Source organism: Stegodyphus dumicola, chromosome 5 (assembly GCF_044657685.1).
Source record: "Stegodyphus dumicola isolate Sdum_Otavi_A_Nest chromosome 5, ASM4465768v1".
NCBI lineage: Eukaryota > Metazoa > Arthropoda > Arachnida > Araneae > Eresidae > Stegodyphus > Stegodyphus dumicola.
The window spans coordinates 72534798-72550965 of NC_140772.1; the positions used below are offsets into that span (position 1 = coordinate 72534798).

General features: G+C 32.6%; 1 long non-coding RNA gene across 1 annotated transcript; it reads right to left on the reverse strand.

Moving 5' to 3' along the window:
- Positions 1–10375: 10375 nt before the first annotated feature.
- Positions 10376–15873, reverse strand: LOC146997138 (uncharacterized). Its single transcript, XR_015041144.1, has 4 exons — positions 15739–15873; positions 14596–14705; positions 12547–12589; positions 10376–10976 (listed from the first exon to the last, which is right to left on the reverse strand). It is a non-coding gene; the product is annotated as an uncharacterized LOC146997138 (long non-coding RNA).
- Positions 15874–16168: the final 295 nt, after the last annotated feature.

Genomic DNA, 16168 nt, shown 5'->3' on the forward strand with positions numbered 1-16168 from the left:
CATAAAGTTCTAGTGTTAGTCATCGTAACAGTCCAATAGACTCGGTCGAAGAGTACTCAGAGTTCTATTTGATCAACAGTTTTGGACACATATATGAAGGGACATAATAGGGAGTTATGGGATTATGATAAAAACAGTACATTTGTCGACATATTGACAGTACAATCAAGTGATATGAATATAATATGTAAGTATATCATAAAGACACAGACAGGAAATAAAGAAATATAAGAAATAACAATGATGTGATTGTATTGATACAGTAAAAAGAATATAGACAATGTGAATTTAGAGTGAGACAGAGAATATGAGTGCATATGTACATGTTGAGCATATGTATAGAGTGGAGCTCAAAACGTTGGAGTGCTGCATAAGTGTCTAGGCAGTTGGCGAAATGTCAGTGGGATTATCTGCAATATTGCGATAGGCACAGCGTTCATTGCACCAGGACATGATCGTGAGGAGTTTTCCATAGAATCGAGGATGGGAGAGGGTATGCTTCAGCCAAAGTGGCCATTGTTCTCCGGCAGGACGATTGAGATGGATGTTGAAGTCAGTGCAGTCAAAGATATAGTGATCCGGCGTGCCTGTAGCTTGTAAGCATTCACACTCGTCACTGTCATGGAGGCCAAAACGATAAAGATAAGATCGAAATGGACCATGCCCAGTCAAGAACGCTGTCCAGGCTGAAGACGTAATAAGGAAGTCAGTGGACACTTTTGGTAAAAATTGAAAAGTTCTTCCTGTGGATGAAGTCGACCAGCGTTGTTGCCAGATCCGTAGTAAATGTTGAAATGTGATGGTTTTCAAATGAGATGATGGTAATGGAATGGCAAATGTCGGAAGCATGGTGCCTTGTGCAGCTTGTTTGGCTATGGTGTCAGCCCGCTCATTCCCGACATGTCCCTTATGAGCTGGGATCCATAAATGAATTGGACGTAATTCAGGAAGGTGTAGAAGTGAAATATGAATCGAACGGACCAAAGGGTAGCGAATGTCCGGATTGGATATAGCCATAAGGCTGGACATAGAGTCACAGTAGATTGTAGTTTGAGTGGAGAACATATAGGAAAGTGCTATTGCTTTTTTTATTGCCATAAGCTCTGCCTGAAAAATTGAATTATACAGACCCAGGCGTCGACGCCACTCTCTTAGGATGGTAGAGCCTTGCATAATGCACAATCCGCTCCCTGTTCCCATGGACATTTTGGATCCGTCAGTATAAATTTCAAATGCAGAAGTGGATGAGATATGTTGAAAATTTATTTGTCGTGAAAGGTCAAAAGCCGCTGGGTGACAGAGAGGAGATGAGAGCTTAGTTTCATATTGATCAGCATAGTAAAACTGTTCCCATAAAGTAGAGTTTTGGCGAAGTCGTAGGATATGGCAGAGTGTGGCTTCCCTCTCAGCTAGGAGGTCGATCGGTGGAATTCCTGCTAAAACCTGTAATGCTGCTGTGGATGTTGTTCGATAGCTTCGGCAGATTTGTAGAAGAAAGGGTGTCTGTAGGGATTGGAGAATTCTCCTCTCATGACCTGTTAAATGATGTGCCCAGATTCCTGAGCCATAGAGTATAATCTTTTCAATGACAGATCGGTACCATATTTTTAAGAGACTGGAGGAAATTCCCCATGGGGCAGCTGTTGTGCGTTTCATTGTGGAGGTGCAGAAGTTTCGATTTGAGATAACGAAAGTGTGGTATCCATGATAGTCTACGATCCAGTATGATTCCAAGATATTTTATTTGCGGTACTATTTTTATTGGGATGCCATTCATTAATATTGAGGGTTTCCGCTTTAAAGGTCTGAAGGCGCCTATTACCATTCCTTGAGTTTTGGAGGTTGAGATGGAGATTTTGTGCGAACGTGCCCAGGCGTTGAAAATGTCGATGTAATATTGAGCTGTAGATTCCAATTTGGATCTTCCTGAGATGACCAAGAGAAAATCGTCCGCATAAGCTAAGATTTTGCAATTTTGTTCATTAGCTAGCTGATGAAGAATGGAGTTAGCCACGATTATCCATAAAATGGGGCCCAAACAGGAACCCTGTGGGCATCCTTTAGTTAAGTCATAATGGATGGTACCAGAGTCTGACAATGTTTGTATTCTCCGATCACTGAGATAACTGCGGATTAAGTCCAGGAGGTCCCTTGGACAATCCATGGCAGCCAACATATTATAAATATCCGGCCACCACAGAGAGTCAAAGGCCCCCTGGATGTCCAGACTTATAATCAGCGTATGGTCATTGTTAGCTTTGTTATCAGTGATAATAGTCATCAGTTCTTTAATGGCATGTTCCGTGTACCTTCCTTTCATGAAGCCGAATTGCGATTGGGCCAGGACATTGTTCGAAGACAAGAAGAATTGCAAGCGACCAAGATTGAGTCGTTCCAGCAGTTTCCCAAAGGCTGGTAATAGACAGATTGGCCTATAAGAACGTGCAAGTGTTGGATCTTTATCTTTTTTTCAGAAAGAGAACGACATCTGCATTTTTGGTGAGTTGAGGGAAGTGCCTTAATTTCCAACAAGAGTGTACGAATAAAAGGACTGTGTCAGGAAAAAGTTGGTATAGCATTTTGATAAAGGCGTTGTCCAAACTGTCAGGACCAGGGGCTTTCTTGATGTTCAATTTTGAGATTATGCTAAGATAGTTCATATTCTGTAGGTAGCTGTATATTGTAGTTGAAGTCTGGAGATGCCTGGTCAAACGTTTTTCGAAGCTTCACCTGTTGGGGGGGATCTGTGGCTGGAGAATCATGGAGGAATAGTTCGGATAAGATATATTCATAAACTTCAGATGTAGACTTCGCAGTAGGTTTGAGGGAGGCAGGCAGAGCACTTGTATGGAAAACGCGGTCCATGGCTATTTTAAAAACAATTCCGTAACTATTAACAAAAGTCTCTCCAAGAGGATTGCTTGGCTATAGCTATATGACGTTTGTATTCTGCGTAAGATTTTTTGTACTGCTGGAAGAGTCGCTGACGTTGCAGGGGATCCGTCTGTGCCTGGGCACAGCGTCTCTGCTTCCGTACAGTACTACGTTCTTTTGCAAGGTCAGGTGTCCACCAAGAGGCTTTGGAATGTGAAAAAGATTTCTTCAATCGAAAGGTTTCCTCACATGCTCTTGTGCAGCATGAAATAAAGTAATTATATGCTTGATCGAGGTCTGATTGTGTAGAATATTGTTGAAATTTACTGTTGATGTTTTCTATAAAAGGAGTTAAACTCCGCTGCAAGGCTTGGATGCGGTGAGTTGAAACTTTAAATCTTTTTTTTTTTGATGATATATTGACATGGTTTCTCAAGTGTAAATGAAATAGACCTATGATCACTTAAAGTGAGAAGGTCGTCCACTGTCCACTTCTGAACATAGGGAGCTAAAGTTCTTGTGGTTAAAGTTAAATCTGGCCAACCCTGGGCCCTAGGAGTGTAAAAAGTAGGTGGCGAATCAGTTTTATTGAGAACTGTTAGAGAGTTAGACTCTATGAATTCTATTACTGGAACGGAGCGGGCATTATCAGTGACTGAGCCCCATAGTGAGCTTGACGCATTGAAGTCACCACCAATGAGGACTGTTGGAAGGTGTTGCTGGTGAATGTAATCCAATTCAAATAGAAGGTAGTCAATATCCAAACTTGGAGGAAAATAAACGGAAACTATTATTATTTGGAGGTCCAGTAGATCTAGACGTATGGAGACAGTATGTTCTGTTGTTTTCCAGAGCATAGGAGAGAAAGTACTATTGAGAACTATGGCAGCTAAGCGATTATTGGAGAAAAATTGTTTGAAGTGCGCTGTGGAACCTTCGAGTTTATCAGGTTCAGTGTTTCTCCTTACTTGCTTTGGGAACATTCAAGAACCTGACTCGGAACAGGGAGCTTACTAAAGCTATGTTCAATAAATGTGGGAAGTAGACAAGATACACAGGAAGGGTATACGAAACCCTTTATTTTTCACTCTTTACAATAATTTCCGGACTTCGGAATACAGAGACCAACCACTTGTGGTCTGAACGTAAGAATATAAAAAATATTAACTAAACTCTAACTTAACTTTGGAATAATAAACAAGGGCCTACGTGGAAGATTGGCCGTATATTAACAGGAAGCCGTATGTAGTACAGAGAACTGTTAACACTACAATACGTTTAAAAATTAAGAGGATTAAACCTCTGGCCTGGAAGGCAACCAGCAACCGACTAAAACTGCTAAGGCAAGCGGCCTGTTTCGACTAACACCTTCCTCTCTCGCTTGGCAAAAAGCCACAACTTAAGTACTTGGCGTTCGCCAGACAAATTTGCATAAATAAGTTAAAGCTTTTAATTCTGGCCGGAAGTAGAAAATAAGAAGTGATAATAAAGATTTAAAATAAAATAAACGTTAGTAAAACTTAAGATCCTTACAAGTTTAGCATCTTGTTTGAAGTATGGTTCTTGTAAAATTGCTATTTGAATATCTTTTTCTAGTAGTTGATGTAAATAGTGGCAAGTGGCAACCATGGAGCGTTGTAAATTACACTGTGCGAATTTAATAAAAGATATAGAAAGCAAAGAAGTACTGGTACGTGTTAAGCTAGAGGTTTTCTCATGAGTCGTTGTGAAGTTGAATCTCTAACCTGATTATTATCTTTATTTTTATGTAATTTAGTAAATCGCGATTGGCAACAGTTGAGTTTTTACATCTACGTTTTCGAGTTTTTTCTATTGTTTACTTTCGTTTTAAGTAATGAGAATAATGACTTTTTGAGATGTTTTTCATGAGTATTTAAAAACTGATGAGTAATATTTTATGCCATTTATGTTCTGAGTATTGCTTTGAGGTGTCAAAGCTAAAACTAACACTTAATTAGACTTGTAAATAGAATTGTAATATTAAACTGTTTGTGTTGTGACGAGATGTCTTTCATTGGATAATTGATTGTATACTCATTTTACTCAACTTAGAAGGTTGTTTACTCGAGCATGTAATACTTTTGATGAGGAAGAAATCAAATTAAATCGTGCTGATAAAATTAATAAATTAAAGCTAATTGAAAAGAAAGCTTTATTAATGATAGCATGTGAAGAGAAATATAAACATTTTTTGTATTCTGAAAATACTTCCGATACCGAAATAGAGAAAGCGGTAGATGAGTCAGAAATGTATATTGATCGATGGAGATCTTTAAAACAGAAGCTAGAAACACTAGTGAGTGAACAATTATCTTCTGAAAATGAAAATTTGAACATTGTTTCGCAGCCGAACACTTTATTACGTTACCCAAAAATAAAATTACCTACTTTTGACGGTAGTGTAAGAAATTGGCTATACTTTTGGGGTCAGTTCCAAAAAATTGATGAGGACATTAATATCGATTTTCCCGATAAATTTTCCTATTTATCTCAAGCAATGGAAAAAGGCAGTCCTGCTGAAGAATTAATTAAGAGCCATCCCCCAGGGGGTAATAGTTACGAAAAAGCTTTAAAACAGCTGAAAATGCGTTTCGGCAGAGAGGAACTATTGATTCAGGTATATGTCAGAGACTTATTAGTATTAGTTCTTCAAAAACAGAACACTTCTAAAAATTCGTTAAGAAAATTGTTCGATCAACTTGAGAGTAAACTGCGATCACTTGAATTATTAGGTGTTACTAGGGAAAAATATGCTGCAATGCTTTTTCCACTAGTTGAATCATCATTACCCGAAGAAACTCTTGTTGCTTGGCAGCGCTATAGATCTGCTCATCGTAGAATTCGAGAAGTGAATTTAGATGATTCAGACGAAAGTAAAACTATAATTGAGAAAAGTGATTTAGAATGCATTTTAGAATTTTTACAAGCCGAAGTCGAAGCTGAAGAACGCATTTTTTTAGCCTCTCAAAGTTTCAACACATCGAAACCAAAATCAGAAGTAAAACATAATCTTTCCTATGAGAAAAAGGTAATAGAGAACGAATGTAAGAGTATAAAGTTTTCAAATATACCTAGTGCAACAGACCTTCTAACTTCATCTCAAGTATCAAAACAGTGTATATTCTGTTCTAATTCACATTTTTCTGGAGACTGTCTGAAAGTAAGAAAAATACCTTTAAGGCAGAGGGATTCATTGGTTCAACAATCTCACAAGTGTTTTTTATGTTTGAAATCTGGACATTCAGTCAAGGATTGTAACTTGAAAGTTGGTTGCTTGTGTTGTGGTAAAAAACAACATATTCTTCTGTGTAGAAAGATGCACCAAATAACTATGTCAAAAAACGAAGAATCACGTTGAAAAGAAAACTGAGATTAGTGCTGAAGTGGATCAAGCTCTTTCCAATTTATCTTCTACTCCGGACGTAATGCTTCAAACATTCAAAGTTATAATTAGAAGTAATGGGAAAAAACGCGTCGCAAGAGCTATTATCGATACTGCTTCACAGCGATCATATTTATTAAGAAGTACAGCTAAAGAAATGAACTATGAACCTCAGAGTTGTGAATATTTACAACACTCTTTATTTGGAGGGAAGGACTCAGGAATATGCAAGCATGATGTATACATGATGTATTTATCGAGTGTGCATGGGAATTATAATTGCAACTAATTGCAAGTTCTTAGTCAACAAATTATTTGTAAGTCAGTGCCACCTACTGTCAACAAGCTTTGTCTGAAAGAGTTAGCAGCCTGTAATATAAATATTGTGGATGACTGTCAAAATCCTATTGAGATTCTTATTGGGACTGACGTAGCTGGAAAACTCATGACAGGTGGTCGTCGTGAGTTGCCTTGTGGTCTCGTAGCTATTGAGACCAAATTTGGATAGTCAGTTATGGGACGAATACCGAATACTTCGAAAAGTGAGTTTTCATCATCGTTCTTAGTTACATCCTTGTTATCTACTGTGGAGACCATAACAGATCTATGGACTTTGGACACACTTGGGATCACTGACCCATCAGTCAAGAAAAACCAGACTGAACTACAAGAAGCTGCTCGGTTACATTTTCTAAATACAGTTCGTATAGTCGATGATCGTTTCGAGGTTGATTTGCCCTGGTTGGAATATCATCTACCACTAACAGACTATTTTGACTTAGCCGAGAGAAGACTGAACAAAACTGTTAAACGTCTTATAATCGAGTCCAATTATGAAGCTTATGGAGATGTTTTCAAGGAATGGCTAGAAGAGGAAGTAATTGAAGAGGCTGATAAAAATTATCAAGGGCAAGTTCTTTACCTCCCTCATCGAGAAGTTATCAAAAAGAATAGCACTACAAAACTCCGACCGGTATTTGATGCTTCGGCCAAAGTAAAGGAATTTCCTAGTCTTAATGACTGCTTAGAAAAAGGCCCAAATCTAATAGAACAGCTTCCGAGTATTTTAACACGCTTTCGAAAAGAAAAGATTGGTGTTATTGCTGATATACGAAGAGCCTTTCTTCAAATAAGTGTTTCACCTACTGATAGAGACTTTTTTCGGTTCTTATGGCTTGATAGTGATGGCCAACTGAAAGTGTACAGGCACTGCCATGTAGTTTTTGGTGTAGCAAGTAGCCCTTTTCTTCTAAACTCTACTATTCAGCTTCACTTACAAACTGTTTTAGAGAAAATAGAAACCGGTGAATCCTTATATACGAAAGGTGTCATTCAAAAACTTATGCATAGTTTTTATGTTGACAATTGTGTCAGTTGTGTTAAAAATGAAGAACTCAATCATTTTATTAGTGTATCTACTGAGGTAATGGCTGAGAGAAAATTTGAGCTTAGAGGGTGGGAGTTCAATGATATTAATGCTGATGCTTCTGCTGATACAAATGTGCTTGGTTTAATATGGAATATAAAATCGGACACTCTGAGAATAAATACTGGTAGTATAAAAGAGTTGTGTTTTGAAAAAGTGACTAAGCGCTTAATCTTATCTACAGCTCATAGATTGTTTGATCCTCTTAGTATATGTTGCCCTGTTATCCTTATCCCTAAGTTATTACTTCAAGAAACTTGGAAGCAGAAGATAACATGGGATGAAGAAGTTGATACCTGTACGAGAACTACATTTTTAAAATGGTTGAAAGATATTGACTATCTGGAAAAGATCCATTTTCCAAGATATTTTGGTTCAAAGAGTACGAGTGAAAATACTTCAGTACATATTTTCCGTGATACCAGTAAGCATGCTCCCAGGCAGCATGCATTCGTAAATTGCACGAGAAAAATACGTGCAATTTACGAATGGCCTTTCGTATAAAAAACGTTCAAGTTGAACGTAAAAATATCATAAAAAGTGTCCAGTGGCAATTACTAAATATTTACGTATATTTTTACGTTATACTATACGTAACTTTTACGTAAAATTTAGGTATATTTACGCGAGAGACTACTGTTGATTCGCAACTTTTACGTAAATTTCAGGGATTTACGTATATTTTTAGTAAAAATTTACGTATATTTATCGCATATACGTAAATCTCAATTTTTTGCTTCACGTATGCGTATATATTTAGTAAAAATTTACGTAAATTTCCCCGATTTTTTACTGTATATAAACGTATATATTAGGTAAAAATTAAGGCAGATATTCCCCGTATTTTACGGTACAAAAACGTTATTTTATAGAAATTAACGTACATATTTCCCGTAATTTACGGTACAAAAACGTATATATTTGATAGTAATTGACCTAAATCTTCCTTATATTTTCTTTGCATATGCGAATGACTGGTAAAAATTTAATCCGATGTATTCTCCACTTTACTGTGTATAAATGCACATTTTTTGGTAAAAAATTTGCATAAATCTCCATTTTACCTTTTCACTGCATTTTTCATAAAATGTACTTATTTTAATCTCATATTTTTTTATATAAATCTATGCAAAAACTTTCTGTATGCTATGATTGAAAGGTAAAATAATTTTTATATCAAATTCTTACATATCTGCCTTTCAGTTATGTACAGCAATATGGAATATATATAACTAGAAAATTTAAATGCACTAGTAAATGAAAAAAAATTTCTATTAAAAAATTACGTAACACTTAAAGGCTGAAAATGACTTTTAACATTTCATTTCAAAGTGACTATAAAATATGCAATAAATTTCATAAACATCAATTCTGTGTTTTAAATCAATTAATGCCATTGTTCATTTGCATTTTTGTTTACTAAATTCATTTCATAAATTTAAATTTAGTAAAAACTGTAGCAAACAGTTGTTTACTAAATTCATCATTACTAAATAACACTTTAAATAAATTATTTGCTTTTCTGAAGGACATTTTCTTATGCCATGTAAATGAACAATAGCATTAATTGATTTAAAACATAGAACTGAGGTTTACAAAATTTATTGCATATTTTGTAGTCACTTTGAAATGTAATATTAAAAGTGATTTTCAGCCTTTTAGTGTTATGTAATTTTTGAATAGAAATTAATTTTTTTGCATTTAAATTTTCCAGTTATATATATTCCATATTGCTGTACATACCTAAAAGGTGGATATGTAAAAATTTGATATTAAATAATTTTATCTTTTAATCATAATATGCAGAATATTTTTGCATAGATTTATATAAAAAATAAGAGATTAAAATAAGCACATTTTACGAAAAATGCAGTAAATAGGTAATTGGAGATTTATGCAAATTTTTTACCAAAAATGTGCTCTTATACACAGTAAAGAGGAGAAGACATCAGACTAAATTTTTACCAAAGTCATTCGTATATGCAAAGAAAACATAGGGAAGATTTAGGTAAATTATTATCAAATATATAAGTTTTTGTACCATAAAATACAGGGAATATCTACGTTAATTTCCATCTACAGTACAATATAGTTAATTAACAAATTCAGTAAACGAATGTAGCACAAAAGAAAACATCATACGTTTAGATTATTTGAATGAGTGTGCTAAATTTTAAAATTGTTAAATATAGACCAGGAAGTTGTAGAAAACTTACCTTTTCCAATAGTTTACCAAGTTGATTTTATTATTTTCCTTGAAGATGAATGTTTAATGTCACAAATATTTCATTCATATCTTCAGATAATACACAAATCTATACATATTTATTTATTAAAATTCAGTTTATCCCAAACATGTTAAAGAAAATATTAATTTGCATGCAAGTTAATTGAGTAACTTCTGTTTTAATTACACACATAATTATGATATGTAAAAATTTTACATTTATCAGTCAATCTTGCAATGTATTGTAATCTATTATTTTTGTCTTTTTCAGTTTAAAATCTTATAAATATATTAGTTCAGTACTAAAAGTTCACCTCTACAAAAGAAATGCTTTATTGAGGTATTTTAAAAAGTTCCCTTTTACAATGTAACTGTTAATTTCATAAATAAGTTCATAAAATTATGCAAATTCAAAATTACCTAAATATGTTCTTTATTTTATCTTATATACCAGATAAAATTTTAAAAAGTTAATTTGTTTAGAAATATTTAAGTTTTTAAATATTTATCTCATGTGACTTTTTCTATAACATCATTATAAATGTACATGTTGATGTGGACATACCAATTATTTTTTTTCATCAAATAGCTTTATGGTATTAAATGATTTAAAAAGAGGCAACTGGACAAAAGAAAGCAATTAGAAGTTGGCTAATTTTTTATTAATTTGTTGTCAAATGCTGTGCATTTTAGATTATGCTCATATGATGACAATGAGTTATTTAAATTATTATGAACATATCCCACATAAATTAACAAGTATAAAATTTCAAGTTGTTTGAAGTATTATGAACTGTAATACTTGCAAAAGAAATACACATGAAATTAATTTAAGAATTAGGTTTATTTTACAGGTATTCGAAAACTGCAATTACTGTTAAACAATAAAAACTAACATTAAATCTGAAGAGCATATTTTTTTCAATAATAAAATTCAACATAGACTTCAGCTTTGCCATATTTGTTCTATAGTTCGCTGTCTTTAATATCCTGCTTGATTTTTGTAAAAGTGAATTCTTTGTCACCCAATGTTTTGAGAACAGCTCCTAAACAAGAAAAAGAAAAATTTGTAATAATTTCACACTTCAGATGTTTTCAGTTTTTAAATATAGTTGAAGTATTAAAAGATGCATATAAAATGCACTATTTCATATTTAAAAATTTACATTTCAGTAATTAAAAATTTAATTTCATACTATCACACAGTAAGCTTCAATTATATACCTTACACAATGCCTATAATTTCAAGTAAAAAATACTTAAGATTTGTTTAGAACTGCGAGGTTGAGAAAGTCTTTAATGGCTATGTTTGTATTTAAGTACATGAGAAAAAACTTAATTTTGTATTAATTATATTGCATTAGCCTTTTCAATTTTACTCCTACATATAGTAAAGAATATTCGCTTTCTTACAGATAACTTTTTCTTAAATAAAGAGTAAGCAGAAAACTAATCAGAACACTATATACATATAACAGAATACTTCATAAACATATACATGTCATTAACATATGTATATGCATTAACAGGCTATTTTACACATTTCAATAAACCAGAAACCAATACACAATCAAAAGTATTATCAGTAAATTCCTCCAAAATCAGAGCAAAAATCTTTAATTATGATAACAATGGCATCTCAGTTTGCAATATAAAATATTTCAAGTCTACATTCATGTGCATTCTAAGCAAACAGAAAGCTGAATAACAAAATTATAAATACCATAAAAAAGTTAAGAGCCACGTAGAATGATAGCAAGACTAAATGAAGTCTTCCTTCAAAAATCAATTTAAATTCAAAAATTTGCCTTCCTGTTTAACATCTCAAAATAGAGTTACTGCTTACAGTAACTAAATTTCCTGTCTTGGCAAAATAAAAATTGTCACTTCTGTTGCAGGAAATATTTTCTGCAAACTTTGTATGCAAATAATCCAGTGAAAAAATAATTTAAAAAAGCTAATAGAATTTTATAACTTTTACAATCTAGTACAAATATTAGACACATAAACAACACTAAATGCCATTACTTACTTGCATATTTTCCTTCTTTGTGTACTTTACTCCTTAATTTTTCAGGATATGATTTAGAAACAGAGTTATGGTAAAAATGTATACTGGTAAAAAAAATATTGCTGAAACTGATAAGTCCTTTGAATTATATACTATAGTGCAAAGAGGGATGGAATATGTGACTAAATATGATAAATCAGATTACAATAACATTAAACAAATAACATGAAAAACTGAAAAAAGAAATTTTATTTGAAATTATTTTTTAACTCATGGAAAGACAGACAGTATTTCCAACTTATTAAATTCAATTATATTTTACCTTCGTCAAACCAATACTGGTAAGAGAGTTGTATTTAAAATCCGTGCTAAGCTAAAGCTGCTTTCTTGCCTAATTTTATACTATTGAAAATACCGGTAATTGTCAAAGTTGTTCGTACTCAATATGTATAAGATTATTAATGAGCTGCCAAACCGCAGTTAACCATCTAATATACTACATTCAACGTTATTATTTTTCTTTTTGAATGTCAGGTTTTCATTATTTCTGCCAATATATCTGTAACAGGACATAAAGATTGAGTTAATGTAGAATAGAAAATTACCTTGCAAGTTAGCACCTTTACCTTAGTGGCAGTACTTCATTCTCTAGAAAAAACATTTTAAATTATTATACTCAAACAAAAAATTCATATTTGTTACAAGCAAAACATCATTAACACAATAAACCAGAGTTGAATGCAAATCTAGTTTAATTCCATTCTTGAAAACTAATTTATTACTTTCAATTTAATTTAAAAATAATAAAAAATAAGGTACGTATTATGATGACTACCTAGATATCTCGCCTAAACTGGCAATCCTTGTAGGTTATACAGGTTAACCCTAACATAGGTTATAGAGGGCACTAAGATAGAGAGTATTAATCCCACACTAGGGACTCTAACATTTGGTAGGAACAGTTTGAAAAGTGAAACAGATATTTATAGTGAACCAATGCAAAACAAAAACAATAGTTCTTTAGGGACAAAGCTCCTTTGGACTAATAAATACGAGTAAATTAACAGCTTTTAGCTATTTTTTCTTCTTGTAAAAAATAGACATACAGAATATTTTTAGAAAATAACAGTACTTTAAGCATGCATTTTCCACATATTTAACACAATAATTCATTCTAGCTCTGTTGCAATACTGGCAAAGATACTCCTCTGTTATTAGGACGGGATTCAGAAATGTACAATGAAACCTCGAGATACGAGGAAAGTATGAGCAAAATATGAGCATTAATTCGAGTAACGAGCAATGAGCCAGGCTGTTGGTACAGGTGGCGCCATTTCCCTATCCAGCTCAACTCGGGGAATCCCCTCGACAGATCACTCAGTGTTCTTTTATATACGTGTTTGTGCACTTGTAAGTTAATTGTTTTGTCATTTAACGTGAAAATAATTATTTCAAGATGCCTCACAAGAAGATTGTTGCCTCAGATAGTGCTGCAAAGAAAAATAAGAAGGCCATGGCTGTCGATATCAAGAAAGAAATCATAGATAAACATAAGCATGGTGACGGAATTGGCGAAGACTTGCGACCTTTCAACATCGAAAATCTATACTATTCTGAAGAAGCAGGAAGAAATTAAGAAACTTGATGTAGCCAAAGGAATTATCGTTTCTTCCAAGCACCATAAAAGTACTCCTAGATGTTGAGAAGCTGTTGTTGGTGTGGATTAATGAGAAGGAGTTAAAATGTTGGTAACAAAGTTAAACTATTGTTATATTATTTACCAGTGTTATTTATTAGGAAAAATTGACTTGATATTAAAATGTTGATATTTTTGGGGGCTGGGAACGGGTTAATTGAATTTCCATTATTTTCAATGGGGAAGCTTGTTTCTAGATACGAGAAATTCGCTATACCAGTTGAATGCTGGAACGAATTAAACTCGTATCTCGGGGTTCCACTGTAGATATGTAAGCATGTGTATATGCATGTATATATATGTGTATAAGTATGTGTATAAGTATACACATACATACATAAAGAATATACACATGCACACACGAGCACCTACATTTAAAAATTCATGCATATAAACATACATTTCTGAATCTGGTCCTGATAACAGAAGAATACCTACATGAATCATAGGATTTACATTAATCAGTTTTATTAGAATTCTTTAATGCAGAGGATTTACATTAATCAGTTTTATTAGAATTCTTAAATGAAATCTTCACTATCCAAAAATTCGGTTTCATTTCCAGCTGAAACTGTATCAGGACAATCTGAAAATTTTAAGTTAGCTTAGAAACTGTAATCATTCTTAAAAAAGTTTGATTTATGCAGATGTTAGATCAATAAAATTACTTTCCTGTGAAAAAGTAATATGGCATTGAACAACACGATTTTACAAATCAGGATATACTGAGTGAAAATTCCTGAAATGTTTTATTTATTGGTATCTCTGCAAGAATTGTATAAATAGTACTACCTACCTCTACCTTTAAAAAAAAAAAAAAAAAATGTTTAGTAAATACTATGAAGAAAATTGGTTACATTATTTACAGTTTATAATTAATAGAAAATAAATCATTTCTTAGCTTATCAGAATTTATTTTTATCACATTCATAAACAGTACTAATTTAAACAAACATACCATTATGATTTCAATAACTATGAAATAGAAAATCCAAATCTGCATCTTTGATGGTCTAGTAGATTGGACGTCTCATTTACTACAATTCAGCAAGGTGCTGACTCCCCAGACTGTAATATATATATATAATTAATTTACAAGGGAAAAAGCAACAAAAATATAAACAATTTCTTGGTTTTATATAAGCATTTCTTCACATTTACAATTTTAATTTTTTTAACTATCTAGTTATATCAAAATACAAGATTTTTCAATAAATTTTTTCATGCAAGTCTAATAATCAACATAACTATCAAGTTTTAACTTCGAAAATTATGTTTAGAGAAACCTGAAGCTGCAGTAAATAGTAATAAATTTATTCAAAACTGAAAGTAAAGCAGTAAATAGTACTTTATTTTCTTTCTTTAACTATGGCAGATCTTTTAAAACAACAAAATCAAACAAACAAAAAAGAAATGCATTCATGAAAGGACTTAGGACTTACTTATTATTCATGAAAGGATATATTTCAGTAATTACAAGTGCATAAAAATTCAGTATATATATAAAAAAAAAAAATGAACACAGATTTGGAACAAAGTACCTGTGTTTCTATGGCATAAAATTTCCTTTTTTAATAGCACAATATCTTTGAGGTAAAGATTATATATTAAAGCAAATTTATAAAACTAAATTCAAAAATAAGAAATTAAATTATTTTTAGGGAAAACACTAAGCAAATAAAAAATTTTGAATTTCATAAATAAATGAAAGTTACATGCTTTATTTTTTGGCATAAGGTAGATAACATTTCCATAACAGATTTCTGAACAATTAGTCATGTTAATATTGCCTTTCTTTTTGCATTAAAAGCTATTTCCTGCTTAATTACAGTATGCTTTAAGATAAATATTAAAACATTTGAGTAAAAATAATATAACTATAAAAAGGTGAGACACATACAAAAAGGAGTGACACAAACAGTAAGAAACAGACTAGTGCAAAATTTAACAGTACCAAATCCTAAAAATGAATCATTAGGCACGTACACAAAAGAACAACACATGGAAAATCACATTTCCTACACAGACGCTATTTATAAAATTTTATATAGGTGAAGAAAGTACGAGTATTAAACACTGAAAATATCAAATATTCACTTACTTTCTTCAAATATAACTTCGATGGATTCAGTCACAAACGCCAATCCACGAACAAACAGTATTCCTTGCGTCTTTACCATTCTTTTCGACCGCCATTGCTGAGTGCTGACTTCACAAATATCCCGCCACAACCGGAAGTAGAAAGTGTCTGCTTTGCCATTGGTCAGTGAACAAGAATTGCAACGCTTTTTTTTTCTTTATAATTAAACATATTAAGAAAGCCTCTAAATTAGCATATGAAATAAACTTACTTTTGCATTTTATAAATTTATATTCACAGCATCTCTGCATTAAGGTAATAATTAAATTTTTCTACGAAAAATAGAAATGTCCGTGTATGCGCATGCTCAGTGTATAATCGTAAATCCGGTTAATTTTTATAAGTTAGCGTAAAATTAACTATGCAAATTTTGAGTTCATTTAACTGGACC